Below are 21018 nucleotides of genomic sequence, written 5' to 3'. Positions count from 1 at the left end.
TCGAGTTTGTTATACTTCAGTGTCCCAAAATAATTTTCCACAATTGACTTACTGACTGATTTCCTATCAAACAATAATAATCCACTCCATAAAGGACAAAATGGCAAATATTTGGTGATAATTATATTGAAAAATTCTTTATTATAATATATGTTTTTCTCTTTAAATAGTGTTTCTTCGACATGAATTGTTTCGATTTTTTTCAAAAATCTAATATAAAAAGGACTGGAACTGTAAATACTTTCATTTTTATTTTCTTTTTCGGCATATTCAGTATCTACTCTAAAGCCGTCGTCTTTTAATGTCACTTGAAATGTTTCTACTGTATATTCAACTTTATCTCTAGCCAGTTGTGTCAGTTTCCTAAAAGCACATTCCGTTTTTTCGTTGCGGTATTCATAATTCAAAAGTATGAAAATATTTTCGACGAATGTGTCAAATTTATCAATTTCTTTGATTAAAATGGCAGATGCGATGATATCTTTTAAAATATTTCTTTGGTCTATATTTATGCATAGGTCATTCACATCCTTGGAAACCATTTTCATGAAATGAGCACAGCATAGGTAGATTCCCACCAAGCAATGATTTTCCAGACTGGTAAAACCTTTTTCTATTAACACATAGCATTTATGTAGATACTCTTTCAAAGTACATCTGTTGAATTCTTTACAAATTGCATGTATATTAGCGAATGAAAAGTCTGTTACAACACCTGAAAATGCTGGCCAGTACCTGTTGTCTTCGCAAAAATATCTAAAGTCATTCAACAATTTGAAAATAGAATTTGAATCGTGTGTCGAAGAAATCATAGAAAATATGGGATATATTCTTTTAGGTTTCTCAATCTTGATTACCGCTGTATACAAATAAACCGTTTTAGAATTTGATGTTGGTTTCCTTACGACTCCCCCTGTTGCATCAAAATAAATGATTCCTAACGATTTTTTATTCTGTGCTTTCAAAACACTCAACTGTTAAACGCTATAAATTTTTACGCTGAACGGGAGACATATCTCTTTAATATACTCTGGGTGATCATTCTGCATTAATATTAAATCAAAGAGATCGTCTTTGTCACGATCCAAACGTGCCATTGCTTGGGACCTTATCTTCCTCAAGGTTGAATCAGATTTGATTTGTTGCAGATTTTTACCTTTATTTTAAATATTTTCGTTAGCTTTCAGAAAGGTTTTTTTTTTTGTAAGAGAATGACTTTTCATTCAATAATCTCTTCTTTATCAATCGTCTTTACACCCCTTTCACGTGAATGGTTAAATGAAATGGATGGTTGTAATTTGAAGATGTACTAAACACTTGAACAGTTCTATCAATAATATTCAATCTGAATTTTTTACATCCATAATCATTATGTTTACAAATACCATATACGTTAATGATATTATTTTTCTTGAGATATTTAATGTATTTGAACGCTATAATGCAAACATTGTTCACATATTTAGCAATTCGATTTCGAAATACATATCGATAATATTTTACATCTAATCTTCCATCGGTAAATATCTTTCTCCAGATTTTTTCCTCAACCACAAATACTCCTTCTAGAAAATTGCAGCTTTTATAAGCCGTTTTAACCGATTTCCCGATGATATTAATTGAACTTATGGGTAAAATTTCAGGTCAGTTCCTGGGACTGGATAAATTTAATAGTTCTTCTGGAATTTCAAAATTTTCCGGTGAAACGTTTTTATGATTTCCATCTATAGCTTTTGCTCCGGGCAATACCTCGGTACAATTCTCTGAACTTCCCGAGTTTTCCATTTCTGAACGCTGTCTCTGTTCAACAATGTCACATTTTGTAATCGGTACCTTGATTTCCCCTTCGACGGTACAATCTACTGAATATTTCAGTTCTTTCTTTGGAGTAGAACAGTATTCAATCGAAACATCATTAAATTGATTATCGTCCATTATACTACAATTACCGCAATTTTCATCCAAAATTCTTTTTTTTAATATTTTCCACATGTAATTAATTCTTTTTCTATTTTTGATCGAATTTTTCATACCAAATTTTTTATATAGTATAGCGTAAACAGAAACATCACTTCGATATGAACTACACAATTCAACTGGATCAATGTTCATTGAAAATAGCATTTTCTTCAAATTATCTTCATTCAAGGTACTACAAACTTTCGTGGTGAGAACATGAGAATTCATAAAATTCCTCATAAAATAATTTCTGAAATTGTTATTATCATTTACAATTCTCTGAATTCGACTACAAACGCCAAATGATGTTCCTTTCAGAGAATCAGCAATTTCTCTACAAATATCTTTTTCAACTATATTTAGGTTATATGAAGGAATTTTGTCTTTTAAGGCTATTGATATAGCTTCGAAAGCCTTTTCAACGGGAAGGTAACGTTTTTTCATAATAAAAGAGTAAAGAACCAAAAATTAAAATTTGAAACACAGAAAATAAAATCTATAAAAACAGCGTGAACAGGAATAAATTCAAATACAATCCAACAAAGCTCTCTCAGGCAAACGCACGGCAAGTATCTTCTATAAGTTGATCGCTGGTAGAAAGCCAATAAAATTTGCGTTCGGTTAACGCGATGTAAGGTAGGACGCGTATCTCATGGGACTAGAAATAGTGCCCATATCTCACTTAATTCACATGATAGACAAATAATTCTGGGAATGAAACTTGTTTTAAATTTTCTTCTCTACAATTTTTATTTGAAACATTTTTTCATAAATACCTCTTTTCTTGTAATAGTACAATACAATATCATTTATATCCCCATTTCATCCCCTTCGACGGCCTGTCTCATCTTGTGATTCTCACAGATGATTATTATGATCGAATTCGATTTTTCCAGTATGGAATTGTTGTGACAGGATTTTTCCTTCTATGAGTTTCGATTTATTTTTGTATTCATAACCCCATTTGACCCCCTTTGACGGGCGGTCTCATGTTGTGATTTTCACAGATTGTTATTATGATCGAATTCGATTTTTCCGGCATGAAATTGTCGTGACAGGATTTTTCCTTCTATGAGTTTCGATTTATTTTCGTATTCATAACCCCATTTGACCCCCTTCGACGGGCGGTCTCATGTTATGATTTCCACAGATTGTTATTATGATAAGAATCGATTTTTCCAGCATGAAATTGTTGTGACAGGATTTTTCCTTCTATGAGTTTCGATTTATTTTCGTATTCATAACACCATTTGACCCCCTTCGACGGGCGGTCTCATGTTATGATTTCCACAGATTGTTATTATGAAAGGAATCGATTTTTCCAGCATGAAATTGTTGTGACAGGATTTTTCCTTCTATGAGTTTCGATTTATTTTCGTATTCATAACCCCATTTGACCCCCTTCGACGGGCGGTCTCATGTTATGATTTCCACAGATTGTTATTATGATAGCAATCGATTTTTTCGGCATAAAATTGTCGTGACAGGATTTTTCCTTCTATGAGTTTCGATTTATTTTTATATTCATAACCCCATTTGACCCTCTTCGACGGGCGGTCTCATGTTATGATTTCCACAGATTGTTATTATGATAGGAATCGATTTTTCCAGCATGAAATTGTTGTGACAGGATTTTTCCTTCTATGAGTTTCGATTTATTTTCGTATTCATAACCCCATTTGACCCCCTTCGACGGGCGGTCTCATGTTATGATTTCCACAGATTGTTATTATGATAGGAATCGATTTTTCCAGCATGAAGTTGTTGTGACAGGATTTTTCCTTCTATGAGTTTCGATTTATTTTTGTATTCATAACCCCATTTGACCCCCTTCGACGGGCGGTCTCATGTTATGATTCCCACAGATTGTTATCATGATAGGAATCGATTTTTCCGGCATGAAATTGTCATGACAGGATTTTTCCTTCTGAGTTTCGATTTATTTTTGTATTCATAACCCCATTTGACCCCCTTCGACGGGCGGTCTCATGTTGTGATTTTCACAGATCGTTATTCTGATCGAATTGGATTTTTCCAGCATTAAATTGTTGTGACAGGATTTTTCCTTCTATGAGTTTTGATTTATTTTTGTATTCATAACCCCATTTGACCCCTTCGACGGGCGGTCTCATGTTGAGATTTTCACCGATTGTTATTATGATTGAATTCGATTTTTTCAATATGAAATTATTTTGACAGGATATTTCCTTCCATGAGTTTCAAATTATTTTTGTATTTGTATCCCTGGGCGGTTTTATCTTTTGCTTCTCACAGTATAATATCATTTTCAAAATCGATTTTTCTAACATAAAATTATGGTGAGAGGATTTTTCCTTTTATGACTTTCGATTCAGATTTGAATTTTATCCCCATTTGACAGGCTTTTTTCTTCTAGGAGTTTCGATTACTTTTTATAGGTATGTCTCCATGTGACCCCCTTCAATTATTTCACTATTTGAGCCCTTCTAACTGCTGGTCTCATCTACTACGTCTGATAACAAAACATGTTTTCAGTGATAGATAATTTCTTACAAATGTACTCATCCCCTATTTATAATTTTTTTTCATTCTGCTTTTTTAGTAGGCACATTCGAAAGAGTTGCACGAGGTGTTCGTTCAGCGATAATAATAGAGCTTCTAATCATTTTTCATCTTTTTAATGTTTATTTCTCCGTAATAATTTTTCGACGTACGTCTATGTGCGCTCGGGTGTTTTCGGGATTTTGGCTGCTACCTTTTAGCTGCCAAGTTCACACCGGTCAATCTCATCGTTATTCTATAAGGACATTTTCAACTTATACATTGAAGTTTAAGATATAACTTTGAAAAGGTCCTTATAGGACGAAACTGCACTACCGTTAGTTACAAATAAAAGTGGTAAAAACATAGAAAGGTTCAATTCTCTTTTCTTCAAAATGTTTTTTTCTCTGTCGTATCATGATATCATATCATTATAGTGCTTCTCAAATTTTTATTGATTGGTGAAGTGAATGCAAAAACATTACTGTGAAAAAATTGTAGAATGAAAAGTAATGCGAAAAACCTTATCAATTGATGACTAACTCACAAGTAAAGATACATATATTTCTAACAATATCCCAAAAAAATTTATGAAATCTTCATCAGGTGAAATATCAATTAGTATATTAGCCCGACGCGAAGCGGAGGGAGACAAAAAACCGAGAGCTGAAGTCAAATATTTTTTCCATATATAGTACACAATTTTTTTCTGTGACGGGAGAAACGACGATTCAATATTGAAAAATCAACTTTCCATATACAGTGTCATCATTAAAATGCGCACCATATGGGAAACTTTTTTTTCGAAAAGTTTCAATGAAGTTTAACTTCGGCACTTGTTTGTGCTTTAAATTTGACTTAAAATGATGCGGCCAACTGCGACCCAAATTTTATGCAAATAGGATGGAGTCAACGTTTTGCTTATTTTTGACAGATATCCACTTTATTTTAAAAAACAAGTTCGGTTAATTGTCATCAATTCATGTATACATAACAAACTCATCATGGAGTTTAACTTTTCTGATAAATTTTCACATATACGGACATTTTTAGAGAGAAATTGAAAATGTGCTATAAAAATTTTAACATGACTGGTGCAAAGTTTCAATCACTTGGCTATTTTCGTAAACAAACGTCAGTACCTTCAATTTTGAAAAAGCAGACACAACTCAAAAACCGCAGTAAGTATTAATAAAATTACTGGAGTTGAAATTACATTAAAATTTCAATATTCAGTATTTACAGATTATTTATAAACACTAACTAGGGCGGTAAGAATGCCTAATCACGTTGAATAAAATTTTTAAGTAGGTCTTGACAAACAAAATGCATGCTATGGTAGTGTCAAGTTGTTGATTTACTTGTCAAATTTTTAACAGTTATTGTTGCAATAATGTTATCTCTTCAGGAAAGAATAGAAATAGTTTTAATATGTGGTGAGAATACACCATACCGGCAAATAGCTAACATTTTTAATAAACGGCATCCAGGAAAAAATGTTCAACATACTACTGCGTCAAGGATAATGTCGAAATTCAGAGAAACAGGGTCCGTAGCAAATCAATTTAAGAAAAAGCACACTCCAAGTAAATATGATGAGGAGGCCCAACTCAACTTTTAAAAGTTTAAAAGTTATTGAACACGGGCAAACGAGCATAACCGATATTATGAAAAATACCAATTACAAGAGAGAAAGTGTTAGAAAAATTGTATTGAAGAATAAATTTTGGCCTTACAAGCCAAAATTTATTAACACATTGAAAGAACGAAATTTTGATGTCCGTTTGGGGTTTTCATTCTGGTTTCAAGGAGAGAGAAACGAAAATGTAAAGTTTCCGTATGAAATTTTATGGACAGATGAGGCAACGTTCTCTTCAAATGGAATGGTAAGTTCTCAAAATTTCCGATGGTGGGCCCGAAAAAATCCCAATTTCACAGTTGAATGTGATGATCAGTACTCCTTTAAAACTAATGTAAGGTGTGGGATACTTAACGACCAAATAATTGGGCCATTTTTCTTTAGGAAAATTTATCATCCGTCGGTTATCTCAACCTTTTGAATAATGAGGTTAGTGAAGTCTTAGATAATATGCCTTTAAATATTAAATACGATTTATGGTATTAGCTTGATGGCGCACCAATACATCATACGGTTGCTGTAAAACAGTCCCTCCAACAAATGTTCAGAGGCAAAGTTATTGGACGTAACTGGGAACAATATTGGCCACCTAGAACACCCGACTTGACGTCTTTACACATTTTCTTGTGGGGTTACCTGAAACAAAAAGTGAACCGAAGTAGACCATTTACTGACATACAACATCTGGAAAATACCATTCGCGAGTGCTGTGCAAATATAAATCCCCGATTTATTAAAAATGCAGTTACAGATGTCAGTAGAAGGACCATAATTTGTATTGAACGTGGAGGACGACATACTGAAATGAAGGCTATAAGTATTTGACAACCTCATTTGGATCAATAAGTTATTTTTTGTACCCATTTGTATTTTCTACAATATTATTGTTGCTTAAAATTTATAATAATAATAATAGTTCTATCGAAATTATTTACATTTTTTTTCAATTGCCTCTGCTTTTTCGAAATCAAAGGTTTGTTTAAGAAAATAGCCAAGTGATTGAAACTTTGCACCAGTCATGTTAAAATTTTTATAGCAAATTTTTAATTTCTCTTTTAAAATGTACGTATAAGTAAAAATGTATCAGAAAAGTTAAACTCCATGATGAGTTTGTTATGTATACATGAATTGATGACAATTAACCGAACTTGTTTTTTAAAATAAAGGGGATATCTGTCAAAAATAAGCAAAACGTTAACTTTATCCTAGTTACATAAAATTTGGCATATGGATATAAAATTGCCGTAGACACAACTTTTTGAAGTAACTTTTTGTTAAATTCGATCTAGAAATGCACTTTTTCAATTTTTTTCAAAAAAAAAGTTGAATTTGACAAACACTGAACGTCAGTGGGTCGCAGTTGACCGCATCGTTTCAAGTTAAATTTGAAGCACAAACAAGTGCCGAAGTTAAACTTCATTGAAACTTTTCCAAAAAAAAGTTCCCAGTACCGGGCAGGCGGTTCTCGATTGAAGACAAAATGTGCCGAAATCCATCTTTATTTACTTCAGGTTGAAGCCTGGCTCCCTTCCCCTTTTAACTGATGTTTGCCAGAAAGACAAACGGGTCGTAACTGAATGGGTGTTAAATGGTATGGCGGCATGAATGTCCTCAGACATCAGTACCGCCCTTCACAATGTACCCCTGCCTGGATGGGGTGAATTGGATGAAAACGTTGTTCATCTTTCATCAGAAGATATAGGGGCCTCATACGAGAGAGTGTCGGGGCCTTGTATATCGAGAGGGGTCGTCTATAGCATAATCCATAGCTTCCCTGACTAATAGGTTTTCATGAGTTTCTGCATCATCAAAAACTCTTTGATTTCTCGACTGGATGGACTGCCGAATGGAAGGCAGCTGCAAATCTCTGCGGATGGCTTCATTCCGCACGAACCAAGGAGCATTCACAATCATCCTTATTAGCTTGTTTTGTAACCTTTCCAGAATGGAAATGTTGGACGGAGTCGCTTGTCTCCAGACGCCTGAAGCATACATGATGACAGACTTGAACATCGTATTGTAGATGGTAATTTTGTTTTTTAAAATCATTTTTGATTTTCTATTTATCAGAGGGTACAGACGTGCTATCCGACCCTCGATCTTAGATTTGACGGACATTATGTGCGGGTTCCAAGTGAGCCTACGGTCTATTAGAAGGCCGAGGTACTTTACCCGCGCTTGCCAGTTAATCTCCCTTCCAGAGATTCTCACTTTCCTGGTCGGAGAAGATTTCAATCTTCCCATGGTTATTGCCTGAGTCTTATCCGGGTTCACTCGGATCTTCCAATCAAGGTATCAGCGCTCGAGGTCGTCCAATGCACGTTGCATATAGACGACACCGAGCTTCCGACCCATGGAAGATGAGAGGAGAGCCGTGTCATCGGCGTAAAGAGATATCTTCACACGCTCGGGCCTCGGAAGGTCACTGGTGTAAAGTGAGTACAACGTCGGAGAGAGCACGGCCCCCTGTGGCACTCCAGCAAGGATCTCTCTGTTATCAGATAGAGATCCCTCTACTCTAACCTGAAATGTCCTGTCTTTCAGGAAGGACCAGATCCACCGGACAAGGCCCCGAGGAAGGTCGAACGCGTTTAGCTTGTGCAGAAGACCTTCGTGCCAAACTCGGTCGAAGGCCTTCGAGGTATCTAATAAGACGACATGCACTTTATTATTAGTGTTCAACTCGCTGATTGTATTTTCGACCAGCCTTAGAGCCTGTAACTCAGTGGAGTGGAGCCGAATTGTTCATCAGGCAGAACATTTCGGTCCTCAACTTCTTCGTTGAGCCTTTGGAGAACAACTCTTTCAGCCAGCTTAGCCGCCGAAGAGAGTAGACTTATCGGACGATAGTTCTGTGGGAACAGCGGGTTTTGACCCTGTTTGGGGATCATGACAATGACCGCATGCTTCCATCTACTGGGGAAGTGTCTGAGGGATAGCGAACTATTAATTATATTTAGTAAGCACTCGACGCAGTTGTCCGGGAGCTTCTTCAACAACTTGTTAGTTATTGAGTCGACCCCGGTGCTTTCTTAGCCTTTGCGGCTCTGATATATCCCTTCAGCTCTTCCACAGAAGCTGGACGGATGTCGTCATCGTCACCTTCTCTGAGGAGTCGGTGAACCCGGTCTTCCAACAGCATATCGCGATCAATATCGTCATCGTTGTCAACGTTAAGCTGAAACTGACGTTTCATCGAATCAGCAAAGGCTAACGCTTTGTCGGCGGGGGAGTAGCATACTCCGCGCTCTCCGTGAATGGGTGAGAGAGCAGTCTTCTTCCCCTTGAGCCTGCGAGTGACTCGCCAATGCTCGTCACTCCTAGGTTCAAAGGATTCCAACAGCTCTTCCCACCTTTCGTTTCGATAGTCAATGATGGCCTGCTTGACTTGATTGGCCATCCTGTTTGCCGTAATTTTATCCCCTGGGAAAAGGGTTCGCTGGTAGAGCCTTCTCAGGCGATTTCTCTCTCGTATCAAGGCATTCCTCCCTGGAGGTGGCCGCTCGAAGAGCATCATTCACGGAAAGCTCGAAACGCTCGACTGCCGCGTCGAGTTCGTCAGGAGAGTCGAGTACCTCAGGAGGGGCGCGCATCTCTTCGAGTTGGGCTGTGAAGACATCCCAATCCGTCTTAGATCTCACGCAATAATCAGGGGAAGGAAGTTCATCGCCCATTACCAGGACTACTGGGTTATGATCAGAATCCAATTCCGACAGAAAGTAAATTTCGCTAGTCAGAGAGACATTTCTGAGAAGCGCAATGTCTAGTACATCTGGCCTAGTCTGCCCACGATAGTACGTAGGCTCATCTGGTCCCAGCACTAGATATTCATGTCTGTCAACGTGCGCATGGAGCGCCTGGCCGTTTCGATTAGTGGCTCTGCTCCATGGTCTGTGCTTGGCATTGAAGTCGCCAGCAGCAATTGTCGAAGTGTCGCTTCGCATCAGCAGTTCATCCAGTGATTCAGGGAGTAATCGAACGCTCGGGAGATTGTAGACCGAGATTATTCTATGACAACCCCTACTCAGTCGAATTTCGACACCTACAGCCTCAGTTCCGTGTAAACGGGCACTGTCAATGCCGTATTGTACACACTGAAGGGATCGTTTGACAAAAATGCCAACTCCCCCTTCAGCACGCCCAACACGTTCTCTATGGAAGAATCTGATGCGTCTCTTGTACTAGAGCTACATCGATGTTATTGTCTGTCAAGAAGTTTTCAAAGTCTAGTTTTTTTGAACGAATGCCATTAGCATTCCAAAAAACTATCTTCAGAGATCTAGGCAACGTTGGTTGTCTAGATATTGGCAGTTCCAGTTAACACGTCAGTATTCATCGTGAACATTTTCTGTAACACGGGGAATTGTAAGAACAACTTTTTCTGATCCAATGCGGAACAGATGTCTGAAACCCCCTGCGTCTGAGGAGAGAGCCCAGGTTGAGAGGGGGCGGGCTTTGCAGAACTGCTGACACTCTTGGATGCAGCCTTTGCAAAGCTGACCCCCTCTTGAACGCGTCCAGATCCCACAGGTCTTGTTGGAGGGGTTGGCTTCCTGGCGGAAGATTTCCCCTTTTGTTGTACCTTCGGGTACGACGGGCAGCCACGGTAGTTGGCGGTGTGGGCCCCCTTACAATTATTACATTTCGGGGGGTCAGTCCTAACCTTTTTGCAGGCACTGGTTAGATGCCTGCCGGCGCACTTTACGCAGATGGGGACTGCTAGACAGTTGCGTTGACAGTGGCCAAAACGTTGACATCGGTGGCACTGACCCACCGAAACTTTGGGATACTGAGGTTCAACCTGGACCTTCATGCTCAGGAGTTCCTTGACCTCGAAGATATGCCTTTGGTCCCTGCTCAATAGGACAAGAACCATCGGCATGGGTTTGTTGTAACGCTTCATACGCGTTACAGATGCGAGGTCAAAGCCTCTGGCTTCGAGCTCCTCACGAATGTCGAATGTCGCCAGATGTTCTGGCACTCCCCTGTAAACAGCACGGATTTGCCGTTCTTCAGGGAGCGAGTAAGTGTGGTGAGGAATCTTTTCCTTCACCATCAATCTAGACAGCCGACGATAATCGTCAGGAGTCTCGGGTTGGACCTTCATGCCATCATGCAAGTTGACGGCTTTGGAGAACTTAATGTTCTCCTGAGTCATCAACTTCAACAGGGATACCCATTTGTTCTTCTGGCGGACAACCATAGGTGGAATTTTGGCTTTCTTAGCCGGTTGATTTTGAGTGAGGGGGGCAGGAAAACCAGGCTCCTCCCCATGAACTGATTTGACAGTGCTTACTGAGTTGGAAACACTGTCATTCGCCAAATTGATGTCTTGTTCCATCACGTCTTCATTTATTGCACTGCCACTTGGGGTGGCCAACTCGTTTACTGGATTTTGGGTAAGTTGATGTGATGTCTCGGACTCGGTATAATAATTCCGAGCCTCTTCTCTCACATTGTCAATAATGGCTTTTTGGGATATTTTTTTGACCTTGATTTTCTTTTTTGTAGGTTTTTCTTTCAAAATCCAGTCACTTACCTTGTGGCTGGATATATCGGGTGCTGAAATCTCACTTTCAGTTGGGGCATTAGCCACTCCCTGATTTTCATCCGTCAAAATTTGACGGCTGGCCCCAGGGACTGGCAATGCACTGCCATGCAAATCTGACTGACTCAGGCCGAAACAAGAGATTAGTTGGCATACAATGCTAACAATCTCGGCTTTTTCCCAAGACAAAATGTTAACCATCTTGATTTTATTCAGGTTGAAGCCTGGCCTCCTTCCCCTTTTAACTGAAGTTTGTCAGAAAGACAAATGGGCCACAACTGATGTTTGATGGTGGCATGAAAGTCCTTAGACATCCATACCGCCCTTCGCGTTATACCCCTACCTGGCTGGGGTGAGATAGATGAAGATATTATTCATCTGTTAACGAAGGACATAGGGGCCTCATTCGACAGAGTGTCGCGGCCTTCTATATCGGGAGGGGTCGTCTACAGCGTAATCTATAGCTTCCCTGACTAAAGGCTTCCCTGAATAAAGTAGACAAAATGTGAAAAACCAGAAAAGTACTTGATGAAAATAGCTGCGTAAACGCAAGCGAAACATAAGTGGAACGACCTATTGGTGTGACACCCAAGTCAACTTGACAAGTTTTTATGTCAGTGTTGGTCGTTTGACCAATCAACCGACAACTGCGGTAGCAGACATTTGGGAAGCTAACCTGAAATGCCATCGGAAAACGAATCCACATGTTTCTAGAAATGATATTAAATCGAGAAAGGTTAATGCAGTCAAGCTGCTGGAAAATAATTCCATAAAATTAAAATATGAATAGATAAGTACTCTCTGATCATTCCCATATTGATTTCAATTTAAGAGTCACCGGTAGACAGCTGTTTCAGCCTATTAGGCATCGTCAGTACCGGGCAGGCGATCCTCGATTGAAGACAAAATGTGAAAAACCAGAAAAGTACTTGATGAAAATAGCTGCGTAAACGCAAGCGAAACATAAGTGGAACCACCTATTGGTGTGACACCCAAGTCAACTTGACATGAAAACTTGTCAACTAGTTTTTCACATTTTGTTTCCAATCGAGGACCGCCTGCCCGGTACTGACGATGCCCAATAGGCTGAAACAGTTGTCTATCGGTGGCTATCAAATTGAAATCAATATGGCAATGATCAGAGAGTACTTGTCTATTCATATTTTAATTTTATGGATTTTTTTTCCCAGCAGCTTGACTGCAATAACCTTTCAAGATTCTATATATATATATATATATATATATATATATATATATATATATATATATATATATATATATATATATATAGAAACAGAAGTTAATATCGGACATAGCACTCATGAAAGTGGCAAACCATCCTTACACTTGGCTGCACCATACTGATGATGGGCCAAAAGCCCGAAACACGTGTCTATGGTTTGCCACTTTCATGAGTGCTATGTCCGATATTAACTTCTGTTTCTATATAAAGACACTCAATAACTTTCATATTTGTATATATATATATATATATATATATATATATATATATATGGAACCAACAAATAATGGGGCTGAGCAGCAAATGAAAGAGTACTCTTTAAAGTTTGTCCAAGCTTTCGGAAATTTAATAAATTGTTTCCATCATCAGGGATGCTATAATATGATGGTGTAAGTAATATTAATATATAATTATGAGTGGTTAGACTTACAACTTTTTGAGGATGTTTCATACTATGGTCATGTAAAATATTGGACACAACATGATGGATGAACATTGATATAATACATTTATGAAACTGGTTAAAGGATGTCTAATATTGGATAAAATATTTGTGAAAAACGTTACAGTTTAAAATTATTTTGAAGGAAGAATAATGTCACATGTCGAAATTTCACAAAACATTAATTTGGAGAGATTGACAGATAGTTGACATGACATATGTCAGTGGTTCTAGTGAAAAAGGCTGTTACCAACTTTGACTTGTAAAGAATTATTTTGGAAATTTCTACCTGTGCAGCTTTATTCTTTTTTTATTTTTTTTAAAGTGAATGTAGGATAATAACAGTTGGATTGAAATATATAATACATTATTCTATTAATGAATTCATTGAAACATTGTTATATGGATTTTTATCTAACGTCAAAAGATAGGAATATATCTCACTAAGATGATTAATGTCGGTTTTTTTGTTGATGCAATTTTCATTTTCAGCAATGAATGCCATTTCAAGAAAGGATCTTTTTGTTAAATGTGTTTCACTAGCTAAGACCTTAGTGGCATCAAAATTCATATGGTGGTCAAATTTATTGACATGTTCAGCTAAAGCACATCTTTCAGGATGGTGTCTACAGTCACTTTTGTGAGAAGTTATTCTGGAACTTAAAGTTCTTGACGTTTGACCAACATAGATTTTGTTGCAAAATTGACATGGAATACTATATATTACATTTATTCGAGAAGTAATGAGGGGTTTATCTTTAACTCTGGTGTGTAAAGTTCTTATCGTGAGAACTGCTTTAGTGGCTATTTTAATATTTGGTAATTCATTGAAAATTCTAGAGAGTTTGGGAGTGATCTCCTTAATGAAGGGTAAAGTACTATAAAAAACTGGAGTTGGAGCAATATTAATTCCATTGTTTTCAATTATATTTGGGTTTGGTGAGGTTATATTAATGTCTGATATGGATGAGGAATTAAACAAAATGTTTTTTAACATACTCAAAGGATATGAATTATCCAGGAAAAGTTTAAGCAAAATATCAAGATTTTTTTTTATGGAATTGAATGTCAGAGATTCTCAACACTCTATTTTTCATTTGTTTAACTAGATTCACTTTCATCGAGTATTTGTGATATGACCAGTAGTTGATATATCTTCCTGAACTACAAGGTTTTCTGTACCAATCTATCACAATATTATTATTGGTAGTTCTTATGAACCTTGTGTCAAGAAATGGCACGGAGTGGTCAGTGTCTTCTGCTTCCATAGTGAATTGAATGTAAGGATCATAGCTGTTAAGTGTGTCAAGAATCTCTTCAGTACAATCCATTGGTAATGCAACGATGATATCATCAACGTATTTTTTTCAAAATTGAGGTTTAAAAGATAAGACAGGTAATACTGTGTCTAAAAGGTCATCCATAACATATGCAGCTAGGATTGGTGAAATTGAAGCACCCATTGGTGTTCCAAATGTTTGTTTATAAATTTTGTTATCGAATGAAAAATAAGTATTGTCAAATAGGAATTGAATAAGGTTGATGAAATTGTCTTCTGAGAGAGTACAATGCAATTTAATATTGTTCCATTGCTTGTGGATTGCTCTTATACACGCATCCTCATATACATTGCTGAACAGGGATACCACGTGCAAACTGGCTAGAATGTAATTAGGTGGTAATGTGGTGTTGTTAAATTTATTTGTTACCTCGAATGAATCTTTTATGTAGTATTCATTGTCAAAGTCATATGCCTTCGTCAAGATATTCGTTAACAGTGCAGCAATTTCTTCGGTAGGAGATCCTATCGAGGATACAATTGGTCTTACTGAAAGTGTCGGTTTATGTACCTTGGGTAGAGCATAGAACTTTGGGGAAATACCGCTGTAGCTAGTCAGCTTCCTTCTCATCATTTCATCAATTTGATTTGATTCTCTTAGTTTTTTCATCAAGGAATTGGCTTTCGTTTGAATGGAATTGGTAGGATCTTTATTTAATTGTTTATAAGCAGAGTTGTTGTTGATAATGTCATTAGACAATTGAATGTATTGATGTTTTTCCATAACAACCGTTACATTTCCTTTATCTGAAAGAGTGAGGATCAAGTTAGGATTTTCTTTTAAAAAACATTTGGACTTAAAGAGAAGATTTCGAAAAAGAGAAAACTTATGTTGTTGATTGTGAATGTGATTAGTGATGATGTTAGTTGCTTTTGCTACTGCGATATTCCTCTGGGTAAGCTCAGAGATAGTGGAAGTGATGCAATCTATATCTGCTAAGATATTCTTGATGGGATTATCTTTGCCTATTATTGGTAGGATCTTTATTTAATTGTTTATAAGCAGAGTTGTTGTTGATAATGTCATTAGACAATTGAATGTATTGATGTTTTTCCATAACAACCGTTACATTTCCTTTATCTGAAAGAGTGAGGATCAAGTTAGGATTTTCTTTTAAAAAACATTTGGACTTAAAGAGAAGATTTCGAAAAAGAGAAAACTTATGTTGTTGATTGTGAATGTGATTAGTGATGATGTTAGTTGCTTTTGCTACTGCGATATTCCTCTGGGTAAGCTCAGAGATAGTGGAAGTGATGCAATCTATATCTGCTAAGATATTCTTGATGGGATTATCTTTGCCTATTATTGGTTCAATACAAAATTTTGGGCCTAAGGCCAAGAAAGAAGCAACTTCTTCTGGAATTGCTATGTCAGAAATGTTTTTTAACCATTTCGGATTGGTTTTTAATTTTAATTGTAAATTATGGAGTTTAAGATTATTTAACTTATTTAAATTTTTAAATTTTACTCTATGGAAAAGTTTGTTGTATGCACGAAGTTGTTTGCCTTGAAAATTATGGAAGGTTAACTCATTGGTAAGAGAGATTATATTTCTACCTAGTAACGTTAGGGAAGATTGTAATTTAGTTATAAGTTTATGATTTGATGCAATTTCAATATTTATAAGTTTCACTCCTAACCTGTGATTTTGTTGTTTGGCATTATTGTGTGCTTCTTGTCTTAGGAGAAGGTTTTCGACTGGTCTTGTAGTAGCTGTAATGTGTAGCGGGAGGACATTATTTTTCCTGCACTGCAGCAAGAAGATTCTTCTATTGATTTCCTTTGTCAATTTCATCTTTGTCTTGGACCAACGCTTCAATTCCTGAACTGCTGTGTTACCAAATGTAGTAGCGATGTTATGGTAGAACCCCATGCCTGTAGATTGAGGAGAAGGTAATCGTTGCTGACTAGTTAGGAATGGAACCAACAAATAATGGGGCTGAGCAGCAAATGAAAGAGTACTCTTTAAAGTTTGTCCAAGCTTTCGGAAATTTAATAAATTGTTTCCATCATCAGGGATGCTACAATATGATGGTGTAAGTAATATTAATATATAATTATGAGTGGTTAGACTTACAACTTTTTGAGGATGTTTCATACGGTGGTCATGTAAAATGACCACCGTATGAAAGTTGGTAACAGCCTTTATCACTAGAACCACTGACATATGTCATATCAACTATCTGTCAATCTCTCCAAATTAATGTTTTGTGAAATTTCGACATGTGACATTATTCTTCCTTCAAAATAATTTTAAACTGTAACGTTTTTCACAAATATTTTATCCAATATTAGACATCCTTTAACCAGTTTTATAAATGTATTGTATCAATGTTCATCCATCATGTTGTGTCCAATATTTTACATGACCATCGTATGAAACATCCTCAAAAAGTTGTAAGTCTAACCACTCATAATTATATATTAATATTACTTACACCATCATATTGTAGCATCCCTGATGATGGAAACAATTTTAAATTTCCGAAAGCTTGGACAAATTCTGAAGAGTACTCTTTCATTTGCTGCTCAGCCCCATTATTTGTTGGTTCCATTCCTAACTAGTCAGCAACGATTACCTTCTCCTCTATCTATATATATATATATATATATATATATATATATATATATATATATATGATGAGCTGTTTTCTCGGGTTTCGCTCCGTGTTCTGTGTATTTTCTCCCCATAAGGATTATTTTCACAACGTTTCGGCAAAGTCTCATTTGCCATCTTCTGGTGATGTCTGGTTTTTTCAACTAGTCTAGTTGAAAAAACCAGACATCACCAGAAGATGGCAAATGAGACTTTGCCGAAACGTTGTGAAAATAATCCTTATGGGGAGAAAATACACAGAACACGGAGCGAAACCCGAGAAAACAGCTCATCATACTTTATCCGTGAGAATCTTCGAGTTAATATATATATATATATATATATATATAGCAACGATTACCTTCTCCTCTATATATATATATATATATATATATATATATATATATATATATATATATATATATATATATAAACGGATAAAACAGAATACCTGTGCTATGTGAGAATATTCAATTTGGAAATTTCAGTTTCAAAAGAAGTCTTCAACATCTAAATGACAACTTTTTGACATTGAATAATGTGAAATACTTTTTCAAATTTTTCATTATCGTTTATCATGGTGATTCATACTGTGTTAATATTACAGGATGTATTCAGATTTATATTTTTTGTTATTAAAAATGAATAAATTTTGCTGAGGTTGTCGATGTCTGTCTTTTTGTTGATATTGTTTTCTTCAATTTTGATTTCAGCCATTTCCAGAAATTGCCTTTTATTTGAATCTGGTTCGAAATGGAGAATTTTGGTGTTAGTATAATTGGCTGAATGATCATTATCTAGAACAAGTTGTGTGAGTGCACAAGAATTTCGTTTTAAATTTTTACAATTACTTTTATGAAGAGCTATGCGGGTTTTTAATTTGTTTTTTGTTTGACCTATATAATATATCTTATCACAATTGTTGCAGGGAATTTTGTAAACTACATGTGACTTTTCAAATAACGAATCTTCATCTTTCAATTTTGAATGTTGTTTAGTTAAGGGTTTAACTTTCCTTTGTGAAATTTTTATATTCCGTTCTTGTTTAAATACGTTTATGATTTTGCTGGACAATTCAGGGACATAAGGAATGGAAAAGTATTTGGAACTTGGATTTTCAGCTTTATTGTTCTCTCTGATGTTGATGATATTAGATGAAGTATTTTATAACAATTTATTTAAAAATTTTGGAGGATAAGAATTAGTTAATAAAATATTGAATAATGGTTTTAAATTTTTTTTCTACCAATGTAGGATGAGAAATTTTTTCTCTATTCGATTTTTTAAACCTAGAATTGAATTAATTTTCATTTTTTGTGGATGGCAGGATAAATAGTTTATATATCTGCCTGAATGAGTGGGTTTAGTAAAATAATCTAAAATAACAGAGTTACCATCTTTCCTGATTAAAAGAGTATCTAAAAAAGGTACTGTTCTGTTTTTTCTTTTTCTATGGTAAATTGAATAGATGGATTGTAATTGTTAAAAATGCTTTTTATATCATCAATTTTGTCAAAAGGTACAGCACATATTATATCATCCACAAACTTTTTTAAAAAAGGAACCTGAAATGATAATTTTGGAATACATTCATATAATAAATCATCCATCACATAGTGGGCTAAAATAGGTGATAAAGTTGATCCCATTGGAGTACCAAGTATTTGTTTATAATATTCGTTGTCATAAACGAAAACAGTAGTATCAAAAATGAAATCTATTGATTGTAAGAAGGCTGTTTTTGTTAATTTGGTATGATTAGTAATAATATTCCAATGTCTTTCAATGCTGTGTTTTACCAGATTTATTGGTATGTTACTAAACAGTGATATAACATCCAAACTTATAATTTCGAAATTTTCAGGTAGTTTCATTCCTTGCATGAAAATAGAAAATTCAAAAGAATCTTTAATATAATATCGATTATTTGTATTATATGCATTGGTTAAAATTTCTGTAATGAACTTTGAGAGTTTACTAATTGGTGCATCAATGGATGATATGATAGGTCTCAAACTCAATATTGGTTTATGAATTTTTGGTAAACCATAGAATTTTGGAACAATGGAGGTATATATGGTAAAATTGGTATTACTGTGAACATATCACGGGTGATAACAGTTATCACCCGAAGACGATTGTGGATACTAACAATCGAAACGTCGTGACGTTACTTGGGATTTCAAATCAATTCATATTATATTAGTCAATGGAAGTCCAAATTGAAGAAATACACCACGAAACATTGTCAACCACCTTCAAATATTCAGAGGATTGCTACTCAATGAAGTGTATGAAAGAGAAAAACTTTCACTCACGAGTACATGGAACACTGTTATCCTCAATGACAGTGTTCCATTACATTGTAACGCATTTATTTATAGAATCCTAAGAATACCACCACCCAGAACAAGGAAAGGAAAATTATATACCAAATAGCAAACGAGAACGGATATACCCAAAAGACAATAGATGAATTAAAAGAATAGAATCAAACAAAAAATACAGAACAATAATCAAACTACTCCAACAGATATAAAAACACAAAGATGAACTGCATTCACATACATAGGTCATCAAACCTAAAAATTAACAACCATCTATAAACCCTTGAACATCAATGTCACTTACAAGCTGAAACCGAAAATAACACAAAAAATAAACAGCTATGAAAAAGAAGAAGACGAAAACCTGAACGAAGCGTACAGCATGCAATGCTTGGACTGCAACAAATTCTATATCGGCCAAACCAAGAAAAAAACTGATCCAAAGTTATGACGAGCACAAGAAAGCATACGTCAACCCAATAACAAATATATATATATATATATATATATATATATATATATATATATATATATATATATATATATATATATATATATATATAAAACGTTGTTTATAATATACCATGTAATAATTGTGATTTGAATTATATTGGAACAACTTCCAGAACATTATCAAGCAGAATAACCTCACACAAAAGTTTTATGAGATTAAACAAAAATTCATGTGCACTAGCTCAACATTCTATCGAAACAGGACACAAAATTAAATTTGATCAAGCAGAAGTTTTATATTCAGAAAAAAATATGTCCAAAAGACTTTTTCACGAAATGGTCTTTATTAATAAAAATCCTAATAATATGAATAAAAACATATACATTGAAAATCTGAGTATGATTTACAATTATTTACTAGATATAGATAAATCTCAGTAATATCCTCAATTTAAAATAATCACACGTTGTATAAAATGAGCCTTTTTCCTGAAGTACGAAAAATCACTCACTAGCAGCCTTAGTAGTTCGGTAGGGACAAACACTAGCTCTTTTACGCCAGCAACGCAAAGTACGAAAATTTCATTCATAAAATGCCAAAATTAGGTACTTTTTAGGTGCTTTTTAGGTACCGAAGTCAAAAATTAGGTGCTCTGTAACTTACACCGCAACTCAATACTGATATATATATATATATATATATATATATATATATATATATATATATATATATATCTTCCTTTCTTGGTTTTTTCTCATGTTGTCTTCAATCGAGGACCGCCTGCCCGGTACTGACGATGCCCAATAGGCTGAAACAGCTGTATACCGGTGGCTCTTAAATTGAAATCAATATGATCAAAGAGTACTTATCTATTGATTTTTTGATTTTCATGGAATTATTTTCCAGCAGCTTGATGACTGCATTAGCCTTTCTAGATTTTTTATATATAT

At 35.4% G+C, this 21018-nt stretch overlaps 1 protein-coding gene across 6 annotated transcripts in view; it reads right to left on the bottom strand.

Moving 5' to 3' along the window:
* The window catches only part of LOC111516152 (nose resistant to fluoxetine protein 6), a 327989-nt gene that overhangs the window by 10684 nt on the left and 296287 nt on the right, over positions 1-21018 (bottom strand). The window lies entirely within an intron of this gene.

This window comes from Leptinotarsa decemlineata, unplaced genomic scaffold (assembly GCF_025532065.1).
Source record: "Leptinotarsa decemlineata unplaced genomic scaffold, Ldec_3_MD MMD2_tig00078422_RagTag_RagTag, whole genome shotgun sequence".
NCBI lineage: Eukaryota > Metazoa > Arthropoda > Insecta > Coleoptera > Chrysomelidae > Leptinotarsa > Leptinotarsa decemlineata.
Note: the sequence above shows the minus strand (reverse complement) of the source record. Positions and strands in the feature narration are given on the sequence as shown.